The 14,569-nt window shown below is 49.2% G+C and overlaps 1 protein-coding gene across 1 annotated transcript in view; it reads left to right on the forward strand.

The window, feature by feature from the left end:
- Positions 1 to 647: 647 nt before the first annotated feature.
- LOC125951874 (ecdysone 20-monooxygenase) overlaps positions 648 to 14,569 on the forward strand; it is a 30,293-nt gene continuing 16,371 nt past the window's right edge. Inside the window, exon 1 of the mRNA XM_049680985.1 lies at positions 648 to 722. The gene's annotated coding sequence lies outside the window, so the exon portion shown is untranslated. The remainder of the gene's footprint in view (positions 723 to 14,569) is intronic.

The following is a 14,569-nucleotide window of genomic DNA, read 5'->3' on the forward strand; positions in this document are numbered from 1 at the left end:
TGTCCTGAAGCCGCATCCAAGCAGCAGTAGTAGTGCGAGATCAGTGTCACGGTGATAAGGCTGAGCAGAGCAGCACCATACAGCTCGATCGATCGATCGATCCCTTTTAACCCTTTACACCACACCACCCACGCCACCCTCCCCTCCCCCAGCAAAGGCCGGCCCACTTTGTTTGTGCTCGATCTCGCTCTGGTGACCAAATCGTGTCAAACAGTTCCTGTTGCAACAACTCCTCGCGTTAACTCCGCGGCTCCCAGAACCGTAGGCCAGAGCGCTGCACAGACCGTGCCCTTGAATTTCCCTTCCTCCCGGGCGAGCTATTTTCAGTACGGAGCTCCGTACGGTTTCGGGCTCGCCGCGCGAATACGCGCATCCAGTGGGGAGAGTGTGAGAAGTGGTGGAAACGTGGGAAATCGATTGCCGAAGTGCCAGCGTGTGCCGGCATACCAACGCAACGTGTGAGCAACGACGGAGGCCCGGTCCAGGCCAATTGAAGGTGCGTGAAATCGTCAGCTGGTGGCCACGCTGTGTGTGTGTGTGTGTGTGTTGTGTGTGACTTACCATTGATCTGTCACAGGCACGTCATAGTTGTTGCATCACAAATCGGCAGACACGGTGGCCCCTCGATAACGACGCGTGCGAGAGTGGCTTAACCTTAGGTCAGCTTAAGACGTTAGTAGCCGAACGACGACGAACGGATTGGACGACAAGTTGCATTCTTGGTAAGTGCCCGCAACCGCTACCGTCTTTAACTTCTCTCTCTCTCTCCCTCTCGGGGAGTGTGCAGCAGTCTGGTGATTTGGACGTGCAGCTGTCTGGCCACAGGCCCGAAAGGTTCCCAGCATGCAGACCCGACCTGTATAGTACACACATGGTATATATGTAGTACACATAAAATGGGTGTTGGCAAGATCTGCCAGCCATAAGTTGCCAAAGGTCTTTACCGTAGTCCTTCCAGACGCCAACCTAGGCAGATAGGTGTAGCACTCGAATGCTTTTGCAACATTTTGCTTAAAGCTTGGCTTATGTAAAGGAACGTTTCCGATGTCGCCTTCCTGAGGAATATTTTCCAAAGCACTCTATGTTTTCGGTGATTTTATTTATAGAGAACAATGTTACAGAGGATTATTTAAAACAAATTCTCTGCTTGGCGTATGTGAGCGATGAACTGAACCATTAATTTAATTCGATCGAGGGGATCAATAATGCTTCAAACATTTTAAATAAATTGATTTTTGCTGTTAATCGTGCTAACCATTCTATTAGAAAATAATCAGTACATATCTGAACAATTCAGGCCTGCAAGGTAATGAAGTATGGACGTCGTGGTCTGGTAGCTGAAATCATTCATAAGAAATCTAAAGTATTTCAGTATTAGGATACGTTATTAGAAAACAAATAAAAGAATTAAATGAAAATAGAAATTTAAAAAAATAAATAAAAAGTTTACATTTTCAAAAGCACAAAAAATATGCTTCAAAGGTGTTCAATGTCCTATTATATATTTTCGATATGCAGATAAAACTCATTGGAATGTAGTGCTGACTGTGAAATACATTCGGCAATCAGAATAATATGCATATTTCATCCAAATATTCTCTAGAGCTGCAATTTTAGGAGATCTTTCTCTTATTGGTGTCTCATTGTTTGAATTTACGAACAATAGTTCTGTAGAATGAAACAATTAAAGCCGAAGTCAATATAGATAAGGCCGAAGATAAATTCGAAGCAGAAGGGATTGTGTCTGTGAAATGATGGCTATTACTAGGTAACATTAGTGGAAAAAAGGCTAAAAAATAATAATTTAAATCCAAGTGTAAATCGAGTGAATTCGCATACAAATTAATCAATATGTTTGAGATAGGTACACTCCTTCGTTTACATTCTGATACATTCTTTGAGATTTCATACTTTCTCACTTCAAGTTCACTTTCTTTTCAAAATGGTTCGTACGCTTTTATCTTTTCCCAAAGAAACTTTCTTCTTGCTATTGTGACACTGTGGTCTTAAGTATAATAATAAACAAATCCATACAAATCGGTGTCAAATATCTCCAAACATTCGATTGATTAGGCGTCATACGATCTAATATTAGATCAAACGTCAACATATGAATCATCACAGCAAAAGTTGCTTGGATGGTAAAACGAGGAAAGCAACAACTATCGGTAAAACCAGCACCGCTCGCGAGCTGCATCCCTTACAAACTGTAAAAATGAAGCAAATTCGCAACGTAAGGCATCATTCCAAAGGCATTTCATTCAATTCAAGATGCCAATCCTGCAAACCACAGCAGCTTCTCCGACGCTAAATACATTGTTGTTTACCGTTCCGGGCAAACTAACTGACTAACCGGCCACTCCTAGCGCCAGTGGCCACTCGTGTCGTTACCAATCAATTGAACATTATTTGACGAAATTTGCCAGCCTCCATGGGGTGTGGTAGGCGCGGACACCTCATCCCTTGCCTCCTACACCAGCTTCCGGAGGTTAAACCCGGGGTGAGAAATTGGAACGAAAACAGCCAACAGTCAGCACAGTGTTTGTCCACTTTCTTCGCACGCGCATGCGCCATTTGCTAACGAAACCCCTTCCCGGTGGGTCGGTACCCCGTATGTGGCCTGTTGAATTTGGAGGATTTTATGAAGTTATTTTTTTATTTTTTTGGTTGCTGGCATTATTTTGTCCCCGAAAGAATGGAATGATCATGATCACGCCCGCCACACTCTCTCGCCAGTGATGACGCCAGTCCACCAGTCATCCAGCGGTCGCATCGGATCGATGGGTTTTCGGGAATTTTTGGACAAAAGTACACACCAGCCAGCAGCCGATCCACTCGAGTGGTAAATTGTAAATATCCACATGTAACATTGAGGCGGGTGGCTTTCGGGAGGAGCCACGGAACGCCATTTCGCATGCGGACATGATGGTGTCGGTGTGGACTGTTTGCTTTTCGCTCATTTGCGGTACGCGTCCGTCTCCGTCGTCATCCACGGGGCGAAGAAGTGGATTGTTTGCTTTTGTTGCCAGTTCCACGCAAACACAAACCTGTGTGTGTGTGGCTGTCACTACTGGCACCGATAAGAAAGGGCGAAATTCCGTTTCGTTCCGTTTTGCATCCGAGCGTTCCGTTTTTTTTGGTCTTTTCGCGACATTCGCAGAATGACTTCATCCCCATCGAGGATCGAGGATGAATTCGCGAATTCGTGGCCCTCTCATCTTCCCCTCCCCCCATGGTTCTGGAACACCAACGCACACACACACTCGGCAGAAATACAGGTCAATGGCAGCGGAATGAGTTCGTTAATCAGGTCCGTCGCGATTACGGCTATGTAGCTATGAAGCATAACTTGCAAGATTGGGTTACGGAGGCTGGACAGGCCCACAGATGCGCGACAATTGAAGAAATCAAGGGAGAGAGGGATGCTAAACGGAGAGCAAAAGAGCCCCATTCCTGAAATTTCCAAAATAGTGCCAGAAATCGAATGAATCACTCGAGCGACGGTCGCGATTATTCCTTTTTCAGTGACACCACGGTTTTAGCCATTCGCCATTCTTCGCAACGCAATCGCAAAGCCGATGGTCCGGTTAGCATGCGCCTGGAGGATGCAGATAAGCCACCGTAACCCCACCACCGACACCGGCGGCCAAAAAAAAAGCGAGCCCCACGTTGAGGTTAATGAACCCGAGCAGAGTACACCGTCAACCGCACCGCGTCATCGTCGTTGGCGACGAAACGACATTCATTTAGTGTTGGTCCCATCCACCCAATTCTACTCATTGGCGTTCTGCTCCCGCTCGTTGGCCGAATACGAACCGCGACGACAGCGACACCCCGGGCCGGGATCAGTGAGGAAGGTGAAGTTCATGATCATGGCACCATAAATAACGTCCTTACCTCAACTCGTACGTCGTACGTTATGTGTGCTTTCGACGAGGCAAATAACGTGGTACCAACAAGAATGGCAACAATGAGAAATGCCAAATCAGTGCAAGCTCAAAAGGGTGGACACCGCCATTAGGTTTCATCAAAACCGTCGATTATGAATCGATTGAAGAGCCGTGTGTGTGTGTTTGTTTATCGAAATGACGCACGCACGTGATAATACACGGGTTGACACAATTGGCCCAGCCCTGGCAATGCTGTACCCAATATGATCTAAATTTGGTCCGTGAGCTACTAGCTAGGTGACAGTTTTCAATTCGGAATCCCGTGCGTGGTGGATGCTTGAAGACCACCTGCTGGATCTCAAGTAACCAGATCCAAGGACAAGGTTCCTCGCTTGTCATGCTCAACACCTGCAGGCTGGTTTGGCTTATCTTGTTGTAGCTTATCGGAGGCGCTCATGTGCCTTGTGTATAATGTGCGTTCTAGATGCCCAAGGCAAGATGAATGAAGATATTTTCGGCGAATGCGTTGCCAGGCACGCGATCTTGCATAATGCCAACGATCACAGTGAGCTGGGGAAATATTAAAGCGAAGGATATGTGCTATTCTATAGGATGTACTCTTCTTTCTGCTGTTTCTTAAGATTAACCAGCTGTAGCATGCTTGAAGGAATTTTTTTTCTATGCATAGAATTACGCGTAAATTGCTTTGCTTAAGGTGCGCAACTCCGAATGCCACTTTCACAGATTGGACACATTCATTGGCCTGCCACAAACTGCCAGTTAAAAACTTGCGAAATAATTGACAGACGTTTCAAGCGATTTTCCAGCCTGACTGGATAAGCACCGAATAGATTTGAAAGAATGTTTCTTTTATTTCGTTTCTTAGCATTACTTTTAAACGGTTCTTAAGGCAAAGGTGCTATGATGGTGAGTTACCTTTATGTTTCCGAGTTACATCTTGGCTCGGTATCTTAATCGATTCTTAAAAAGTACATAAAACAACACAGAATTAAAAAGTACATAAAAGAACATAAGAAAACACAGAATGCAACAATTAAAGTTGTACTGGGTGTACAATTCCCAACTCAATGCCTGCCAATATGGTGCGTACCAACTGTAATGCAATCCTAATCGTTTTACACAAGTTTATCAGTCCCGAATCAGTATAAATCCCGAAGGCGGACCAAATTGATAACAAACATTGACATAAAGTAAATTAATAACGTGCTATGATATGCAGCAAATAAAATAAAGGATAAATGGTTTCTTTTTTTTTTTTTTGGTAAACCAACGACTTGTGTTCTACTTTGTCACTTTAATGATGCAATATTTACTATTGCAGTAGAAACACGCTCGCCGCGCGAGAGCGCGCACTGGGCGCATTATTTGCCCAACGCAAATCAACGCGATTTGATCCGCGCTTTCAGGTGGCCAGGCCCACCGAACCCACCCCGGATCGGTCCACGATCGATTATCGGTCCACGTTGCGTTGCGGCAATCGGAATCGCTGCGTTTACCTTGATGCAACAAGTGAGTTTTCGGTGGTGCGTTTCGGGGGCTGGCTGTAACCACTATCTCGCTGTTAAGGCCACAATGTTTAGTCTCCCTCTCTTCCGTTTGTCTTTATGTTTGCATTGTGCATCCAGAGACACTCCAGCGACGCATCAGACGAACGAGCGTCACTTCCTATTGACCTTCGTGACTTGCAGCTCTCCATCTCGAAGTCTCACACTGGACAACGGTGCAACCGTTGCATGCCCGTGCCTTTGTGTGCGTGTGTGTGTCGCTGGCAATCGAACTAGCTGAGCTACGCGCTGAGATGCACTTCCCCTTTCGAAAGCACACCCAGTCGACTGACGGGGCGGCGAGTCAGTCAGTCAGTCTGACCACCAGTCTCCGGATGGTGGGCCGGATTCCTATTGCATAACATGGGCGCGCACGAGCGAACGCACGATCGCAAGAAGGAATCGCACGATCGATGGCCGATCGCACGCAATCGCACACACAGCGAACGATTCGCGACCGGTTCACCGTGAGGATTGCGCATCCGCATCCGGATATCGACACCACCATCACCACTACGGGTCATCATCATCATGCGAGGCGTGATTTATGGAGCGGAGGACCAATCGGATGGAAATCACCGGACACCGGAATTTCACCGGAACCTCCCGTCACTGTCGCTGTTGTTATCGGAACGGAAGGAAGGAAGGAAGGAAGGAAGGTATGTCAAGCGGCACTAGGTCCATGCGCCCCATCATGCAAATCGGTATCCAAAGTGACAACCGGAGCCAGATATGAAGGTGAGCCAGCTTCGCGCCTCCTCGCGCCGTCCAGTGCGTGTGTGTGTGCGCATGTGTGGGATGCCTTGATCAAGATCAAGTGCCGAGCGCGCGAGGTTCGCCTTCGGAAGCGATCCGATATGGTGCTGCTTGACGGCATCGCCTCGCCCCCTCCCAGCGGGGGGGAGGGGGTGGCAGCAACTGCCCTCCGTCGCGCAGAAATTCGGCCATTTTCACTCGACCACGACCATTGCCTTGTGTAGTTTATTGTGACGCATCTTCACCGCTCCGCACCACGGATGACCTCGGGCAAGTACGGTCCGTGTTCGCGGTCGCGATCGCGGTCGCGATCGCGGTCGCCGTTCGTCCGTTCGTTCATTCGCGGTTGCCGCCGGGTTGAGGTCGTGACATTGACATTCGGTGAACTGGTTTTCAGCTCGCTCGATCGCTCGTTCGCGACACGACACGACACGCGTACGCGTAATCGCACACGTCGTCGTCGCACACATTTTTTGGCGCACATAACGCCTTGGAGAAGCTCTCGCGAGGAGGTCCTCCACTTCCTGGTTTGGATCTGTTGAGAACAGGCTGACAGAAGACCTGGACTGCCCCCCCAGGATGGTAGTCTCCCTCACTTAAAGAGGATTACGGTGCACAAGTCAAAGTGCGCATGTTTCGTATTCCTCCTTCCAGCCTCTTTCGGAGGTCGAGGACTACGCCGTGCGAATTCAGCATTTAATCTGCCTTTCTAGCGAAGGGAAGGGCATGCCACTTGAGAACGCTCGCTTCGGGATCGAGTACGGAATAAATACGGGAATCCCCGAATCCTCACAATGTCCACTCCACTCTCCGCAACAGACGCTCCGGTTTTTTTTGCTTGAAGGTACGCCACGCCACAATTGCGCCACATTTTGCAACACTATCTGTGTTTGGTATTCTGCGGTGCGGTGCAGATTGGCAACGGAGCAGTCGCACATGTCGCACAGTCAAGCATGCCTCTCGGGGGGCAGCATTCTGAAGTGAAAAGGAGGCGGGGGGGGGGGGATGAAGGTGACTCTTCTTCTCCAGCGACACTCCTGCGAGCAAAAGGCACAGCTGGAGCTGCTCCCACTGCTCGTCGTCGTCGTCGTCACAGAACACAAGGAGGAATGAACTCGACCAACCGCTGCGGTAAACCGCTCCATTCTCCACCAACATTGGACGAGTTATGTAATGCGATGCGAGTAAAGGGGGATCGGGATCTTGGCATTGGGGCTCGCGATCATCATCATCCTCATCGCGGAAGACACAAAAAGCGTAAATAAAAACAAAGCCTCACTCGATCTTCCTCTCCTCAGCCAATCTCTCTCTCTATCTTTCCCTTGCTCTCTCTCTCTCTCTCCGGTGATCTCAGTGCCCTCAGCGCGAGTACGCACTCCATGGACCAACGACGATACGATGGGCGTTCGGTGTGCTCTGGAGCGTGAAACATGTGGTCAAACGGCACGCCAGCTCGAGGATCGGCGACAGCAGCACTAGAATGCTCTGGCCCCGCTGGCCAAGAATGTCCGACTGACGCCGCGCGAAACGTGGTACGGCAAGGCGAACGGTGGTCTATCAGTCATTCCTTGAGCTCGAGAGCTTTGGCTTTCGATGGTGCTGACCGCCAGCTGGACGCCGGCTGCATAACATATTTCGCTTCCACCATAATCCTGCTGCTGGAGGAATCCAGCTCCCTCCCCGGGGGGCGGAGAGGCGGCCATTCTGCGCTGGGAATCGTCACTTTGCACAACAGCAACAGATAGATAGATAGATAGATAGATGAAGAGATAGAAAGAAAAAGAGAGAGCGAGAGAGAGAAGCATTGACGCTAGGGCATTCCCGGCCCTTTTCTTCTGGATTTCTTTTATATCAAGAAGGTTTTCCTCTAAAAATAGAACCGTACTCCCGCCTTCCACCGTCGTAACCTCACTTTTCGCGACGGAATTATGCCCACCCTCCCCCGGGGAAAAGGGGAGCTTCACCAATTTGTGTTCTCCAAGAGCGCACATTCCTCCACCGCAACTCGGGGTTTGTTTGCGAACAGCAAGGGTCAATGTACCCCGCGATGGGGTGGGAGGAAAAGGAACCAAACTTTTCATTTATTGCCTCCAGCCGGGTCCAGCCATTCTGCGGCTTTCGCCACGGTTAACAGCTGTTTTCGGTGGAAAAGGAAAAGAAAAACGGAAACATTAAACAGGTTTGCCAGAATCCGCGAGCGAGAGCTTTATTCCCGCGGTGCGGAACCGGTGCGAGTGTCGTTTTGCGGTGGTGCATGCGTTGCGCTTTGGGAGTTAGCAGCCAGTGAAATCATTTGTCTGTGAGAGATATGGTGGAAACTGGTTTGGGTTCCCCTTACCCCGATGTTGTCACGTGCGGGTCAGCAGCAGAGAGAGAGACAGATTCGAATTGCAATAAGTTGATCCGTTCATTCTCATCGTTCTTGAATACAAAAGTTTTGTTAGAAACACATAAAAGTAGCGCGACTTTGCTTAGTAACCGGAATATTTTTCGTGATTTGCGATTTCCTTTCAAGACATTCAATTTTCAACAATCGCTTAACGAATTCTGTCCATAGGAGATCACATTAATGATGAAAACGCCGAAAGACATGCATTATCACACATATGTACACTAATTTTTGGAATTTAATTAGTTCTCTCAGGTCTAATTATCTAAATCTATTACATCCACCCAATGATCTCATCCAATGTTCAGATATTAACAACTTTCTCAAGATATCATCTCAACATCAAGATTGTTCTATGTAGTAGCGAATGGGTAAATGAATATACTAATCAAATGTACGAGGTTAGAATAAGATACTTCAAGAACGTTTGTAGTCCATAGATAATTAAAACAATAAGCTAATTAGTTTCCTGAACACACAGTTATAGATTGAGCTCACAGAATTACCAACCAACACCAATAAAACCGAATAGAATCAAGATCTTGATGCATCTTTTGTATACTTACGGAGTCACAGAAGCTCAGTTATTCTAGTATTCTGTACTTTCTATAAAAATACTCAACAGGTGCATCCATCGAAAAAATATTGACAATAGAAACAACTATGAAATTGACAAATGCAGAACACAAATAACGGAATGCATCATCTAATCACAAATCGCTGCTAACCCGAGTTGGTTTGCTTCCCCACATTCACAGCTATTCTTGACAAAAACCAAGCACTAAACCAAGGGCAAAGGAAACGCGATCTCACCGTTTATTGATCAACTCTTCTTAATGAATGGCCCCGGAAAGTACCGTAAGGAGTCGGAAAAACAAAACAACAAAACAATCAACCCATTCCCGGGGGAGAAGGCCATGTGCCGGGACCGGCGGAAACGTGACCTTCGGACAGGAAGCTCCCGGCCCGAAACATATCATCATTCCGGCCAATGGGCACCGCGGGCACCGAAAAGGAAATGACAAATCGGTGACCGATTTCCCGGTGCAAGCCGCTCGAAAATTCTTGATTCCCGTTCGTTCCATTTCGTTTCGTTCTTCGCTACGATCGCCCCACAGAATGGGGAGAACGGGTGCGGGTGCAGCTGCAGAAGTAGAAGACCGAAGACCGAAGCCCGAAGCCAAACCAAGCGAATCCAGCTCCTCCAGGGTGAATATCCCGCTAGACTCCCCAGCGGCTGTTGGTTGGACCGCTGGCCACACAAACATTCGGGATGCGATGGGAATAGAACCTTCCAGCTTGAACATGTTCCCGTTCGCCCGCCGCAGGCCAACGCGAACCGAACAGTTCATCGTCATTATGGCGCCCGAATTTGGAGAATCCCTCCGCCCTGATACCACACCGGCACTCGAGCGTTCCTCGAGCGATCAGGATCGCGATCGCGGGGTTTGCGCGAAACTCTGCAGCGGAACCCCAGGCCAGCGGTAGGGGACGTATTGCAGAAGTCAAAGAACTTTAAAGTTCAATGGCCGTACGATCGCAGAACACCGATATCGCGATGCGGGAGTTTTTGGCCGGACCTGGCTTGAATCTTCTGGCTTCTGGTCAGCGTGATAGCACAGCGCGGCGCAGCGCAGCGCGGTAGCGACCATGGCCAGGCTTGTGTGGTGTAGGTCAGTGCAGGTGAATAAACCGAGGAACCCGAGAACCTGGACAATCTGCGAGCGACTCCGACAGCGATGGCACAGATGACGCTGTGGTGGAAGCAATAACACAACTTTGTTTTTGATACATTCGGATTCTTCTGCAAGCTCTCTCTCTTTCTCTCTCTCTCTCTCTCTCTCTCTCTCTTTCTCTCTCTCTTTCTCTCTCTCTCTCTTCTCTCTCAATTTTGTTGTTTTGCTGTTATTGCGCACCTCTTTTTCGGTGGGATTGGGAGGGCCCGAAGACGGCCGTGGCCAAAAAGGGAATCATCGCGGGAGATCGCGATCGCGGACGGGTTGGCGTGCGTGGAACACCGGGCGCAACAAGACTGCGACGTGATCGGTGTTGTAGTTGTTGCTGGCGTGTTGTTGGTTCTCATCGGCTGTGGCAGAAGAGTTACTCCCGAAAACTTGGGGAAAAGGTCGTTGCGCTCGCGTTGGCCAAAGCCGTCGCAAAGGCAAATGACCTCTCTGCGTCATTCTGCTGATGGAACAAGACGGGGAAGGAGTGTAAAGGGGGGTGGGCAGATGGCACCCAAGCATTAGAATAAACCCCCCGGACCAACCCGGACAAACACACACACACACACTCTGGCTGCCTGATTGTTGTTTGTCGATGGGTTCTAGAGTTACTTTCGAACGTCTTCGTTCCACAAGAAGCCGAGAATCGGCCAAGAACCGGCCAAGAACCTCGATCCCTCCGATCGACCATTTGTCATGAATAAAAAAGGAAGGGGAAGTGAAAGGATAGGCAATTTCGCATGCCGCAACGGGGGTGGTGGAAGGGTGGTGGAGGTGATAAAAAAGAAGGCCCACGCCTGTGACAAAGGTGAATGAACTGATGATGATGGTAAGAACCGCTCTCACTCCGTCCGATGATTATGGTGGCGTTTATGACGGTTGGCAGAACGTGCGACGTGAGATTGAGGTTATGTGAATTGCACAAGGTGTTGTTAGGAGTTTAGGAAATCTAGATGGCGTGTTACAGCATCCCAGCAAGGGCTATACTTTTTCCATGGCCTTCTTCTTTACTGTCTGCATTTGAACACATTCATCTTACAGCAGTACGTACCGTACATCTCTCAAAGGGGACACTCCAGAGAATCAGAACAACACATTTATCGCCCCTGGGAGGCGGGAAGGCAACATTCCAGCGCGGTCCGTCAATTCCCGTGTCACTCCCGGGCTTCTTGACTTACGCCAACATCAATTATCAACAATAAACTTGAAGCAGAAGAAGAAGTAACCGATGCCGATACAGCGGGACGATAACGATCGTATCCCCGTAGGAAGAGCCCGGGGCCCGTTCAATTGACATCATTGGTGTCCCTCCTGGAAACTAGCTCAATTGAGTGCGGCCACGGGCAACCCGTCTCCAGTGGGAGGTCACCACCGCCAGTGAAAAGCTGGAAACCGGGACCGAGACGACGACGACGATGACGACGACGACAACGACGGCGGCGTTATTAAATTATCGGATCTGGCACGTGTGTGCCTTCGAGATGTCCTCGGGCCGCGGTCCAGATCCCGCAGGAAGACCCAAAGGTCTTCCAGGTCCAAGTCCAGTCCAGCGAAGGGCTAATGGGAACCGCATGGTCTACACTTCCGCGTTCCTGAAGATTCTAGTGACGATGCGCAGTGACGACGTTCTCCGGTCTCCGGTCAGCTGCCAGCATCTTGACTTGACCGGTTGGACGTCCGCCGGTTCGCCCGTATTGGAGGAGAGGACCCATCGTCGACGTGCTCCGCGTTAGATTAGAGCTCTTGACATCAATTTATTTCGATTGAATGAGAGAAGCCAGGCCGGGCCGGACCGGACCGGGGATGTTGACCGCACCTCGCGGCGGATTCACGGAGAAATGGTTGGCCGGGTCGTGCGCTGCGCCCTCGAAATGTCACCGGACTTTGACTTTCCCCCGGCAACGCGCTGGCAACGCGGCTCGCTCCGCAAGCCCGTACCCCATTCAAATAGGTAAACGCCGGCCGCAGACACCGAAGGAAAGTGAAAGTATGTCAGCGCAGCATGCATCCCCTGGCCACCTTCTGCTTCTTCAGCCACACCTTTCCAACGGGCGCCGCGATTGCAACTCTCCTCCTCCTCTCTCTTCGCAGTCGTCGCAGGCCAAACGTTATTAAGATAAATCATGGCTGGTGGTGGTGATGGTGATGGAATCGAGGAACGATGCCAGGGTGCCCTGCAACAGAGAAATGAGCTCAGTACAAGAATTGAATCTGTGGCCACGACCGCGCGGGATCGCCGTCTGCCAATTTACTGCCGCACTGCCGGGACCTCAATTGAAAAGTGGGTTTATGTCGGATTCATTGATCCCAATGTGTCGTCCCAGACTTCGTCCATGCAATATCGGACACACACAGCCTACTAGAGGCACGCGGAGCGTGATGCACGCCGGGGGAGGGGGGTCTGTTGCACTGGGTCTGTCTGGGCCGACATTATGACAACACTTCCTCCATGCTCCCTTTTTGGAAGGGTTTACACGTCCATTGAATGGACGGAACGAAGTTTCAGTGTCACTGTTAGACGGCAGAGCGCGAAATGAGGGTGAGATTTCGTTGACTTCGGTTCGGTTGGGGTCACTTGCTCAATCACGCCGCATAATGCGGTAATGAGGTTTTATGTCCGGCACGATGATTGTGTGACGTGGCGCGTGTCTTGGAGCATAAGCTGGGACAGTGAGGGGTGCATCACTAGCGAGGAACATCTAAGAACGATTGAAAGTTATAGTAACTCCTTCTTTAATCAGTCTTTTGAATTAAAATCTCTTGCAGATTGTAGGAAATTCTTGAAATTGTTGAAATTTTTTGATAAACTTCTCAAGACTCAGACTCAAATTGGAGCTATATGGATACTTTTAATTCTATTAAGCATGGTTAAAGTATTCAGTTCATTTCTATTAAGGAGTCCGAGGAAAAACCATCATGTATGGTGACAACTTCATTTCTTATTCACAGATATCTTCAGGGTATAAGCATTTCATGAGGAGAATACGCACGCTAGTACGAGGAGATACCAATATTGACTTCAATTACTCATACTGCTTTGAGCTGCAAATCTATTGTAATCATCCGCGTGCTCGCAGAACTTTCTTGATACAGTAATAAAGTAATGCAGAAAATTTGCTTTGATTGTACTACAGCTCAAGAGTAGTTGGTTCAGTTCCATCAGAACATAGCGATACACAAGCTAACTGTACCCTCTTTGATCGATATTTCTGGTAATTTGGTGCGGTTCGACTTCGTAGATCATCTTAAGACTAAAGAACCTCTCGATTAGACACTCTTGAGCGCGCATGACGCTCCGCGCCAACGATCGCGTCTTACCTTCATGTCTGGAGCACATCGGCGACCAAATGGCATTTCACGTCCCCTCTAGCCCATCCCGTATCGCTCGATAGTATGTGTATCATTCGTTAATTGTTCTGGATCGAACGAATAGCGGTATCCTGCGCACCAGATAGCTGTGCGGTGAATCCAACTGTAACTCGGCTCGCTGGTATATGAGGCACGGAGGCACGCCACTAGTTGTCCGATCAGATCCCAGATAGAGCCCAGAGCGAACGAGAATAGTTCTGTAGACAGTAGTAGGTTCGTTGCTCGTCAAAAACAAGCTGCACAGTAAACGGTGCTGTATTTAACGGTCTCCACCCCGGTCGGTTCCTAGAACTGATCATGAAACTTCAGAGAAAAGGTCTCATTAGTCGGTCGGCGATAGCTGGTTGGTGCTGGTGGTGCTGCATCATTTGCAGCCAAGGCAAGAATGAGAAAAAAAACAACGTTAGAACCTGTGGCTCATCCACACCGAACGAGGGTTCTGGTTCTGCTCTGATACCCGCCACTAGTGGGGCGACCTCACGCTCGCGAAAGCTGGCTGGCTGGCACCGGGCTGGCCGAAGTAATCATTATCACCCATTGGGAAGAGACGGTTAATTGATGTGTCCGACGATCGCCAAGAGGAGCACTCTGTGAGACGGGAATGTCGCCCGAGAAGAGTGGCAATCCTCCAGCACCGGACCCTCCCTCTTCAGATCACATCCTTTCCCATCCATGCAGCTACATTCCGTAGCTTTCGTTTTCGTCTTCACATCTCACGTCGGGCAACAACAACCGAAGAAGGCGCAGCAGATGCTAGACAGCCACTTCTGCTACTGCTACTGTCGCCATTGCAGTATTACGCGAAAAGTAAACAACTCTTGACGGAATAGATAATCCAGGAAGACATGCGACCAACGGTGGAGGAAGACCGTAGCC

The sequence above is a fragment of the Anopheles darlingi genome, chromosome 2, assembly GCF_943734745.1.
Source record: "Anopheles darlingi chromosome 2, idAnoDarlMG_H_01, whole genome shotgun sequence".
Taxonomy (NCBI): Eukaryota; Metazoa; Arthropoda; class Insecta; order Diptera; family Culicidae; genus Anopheles; species Anopheles darlingi.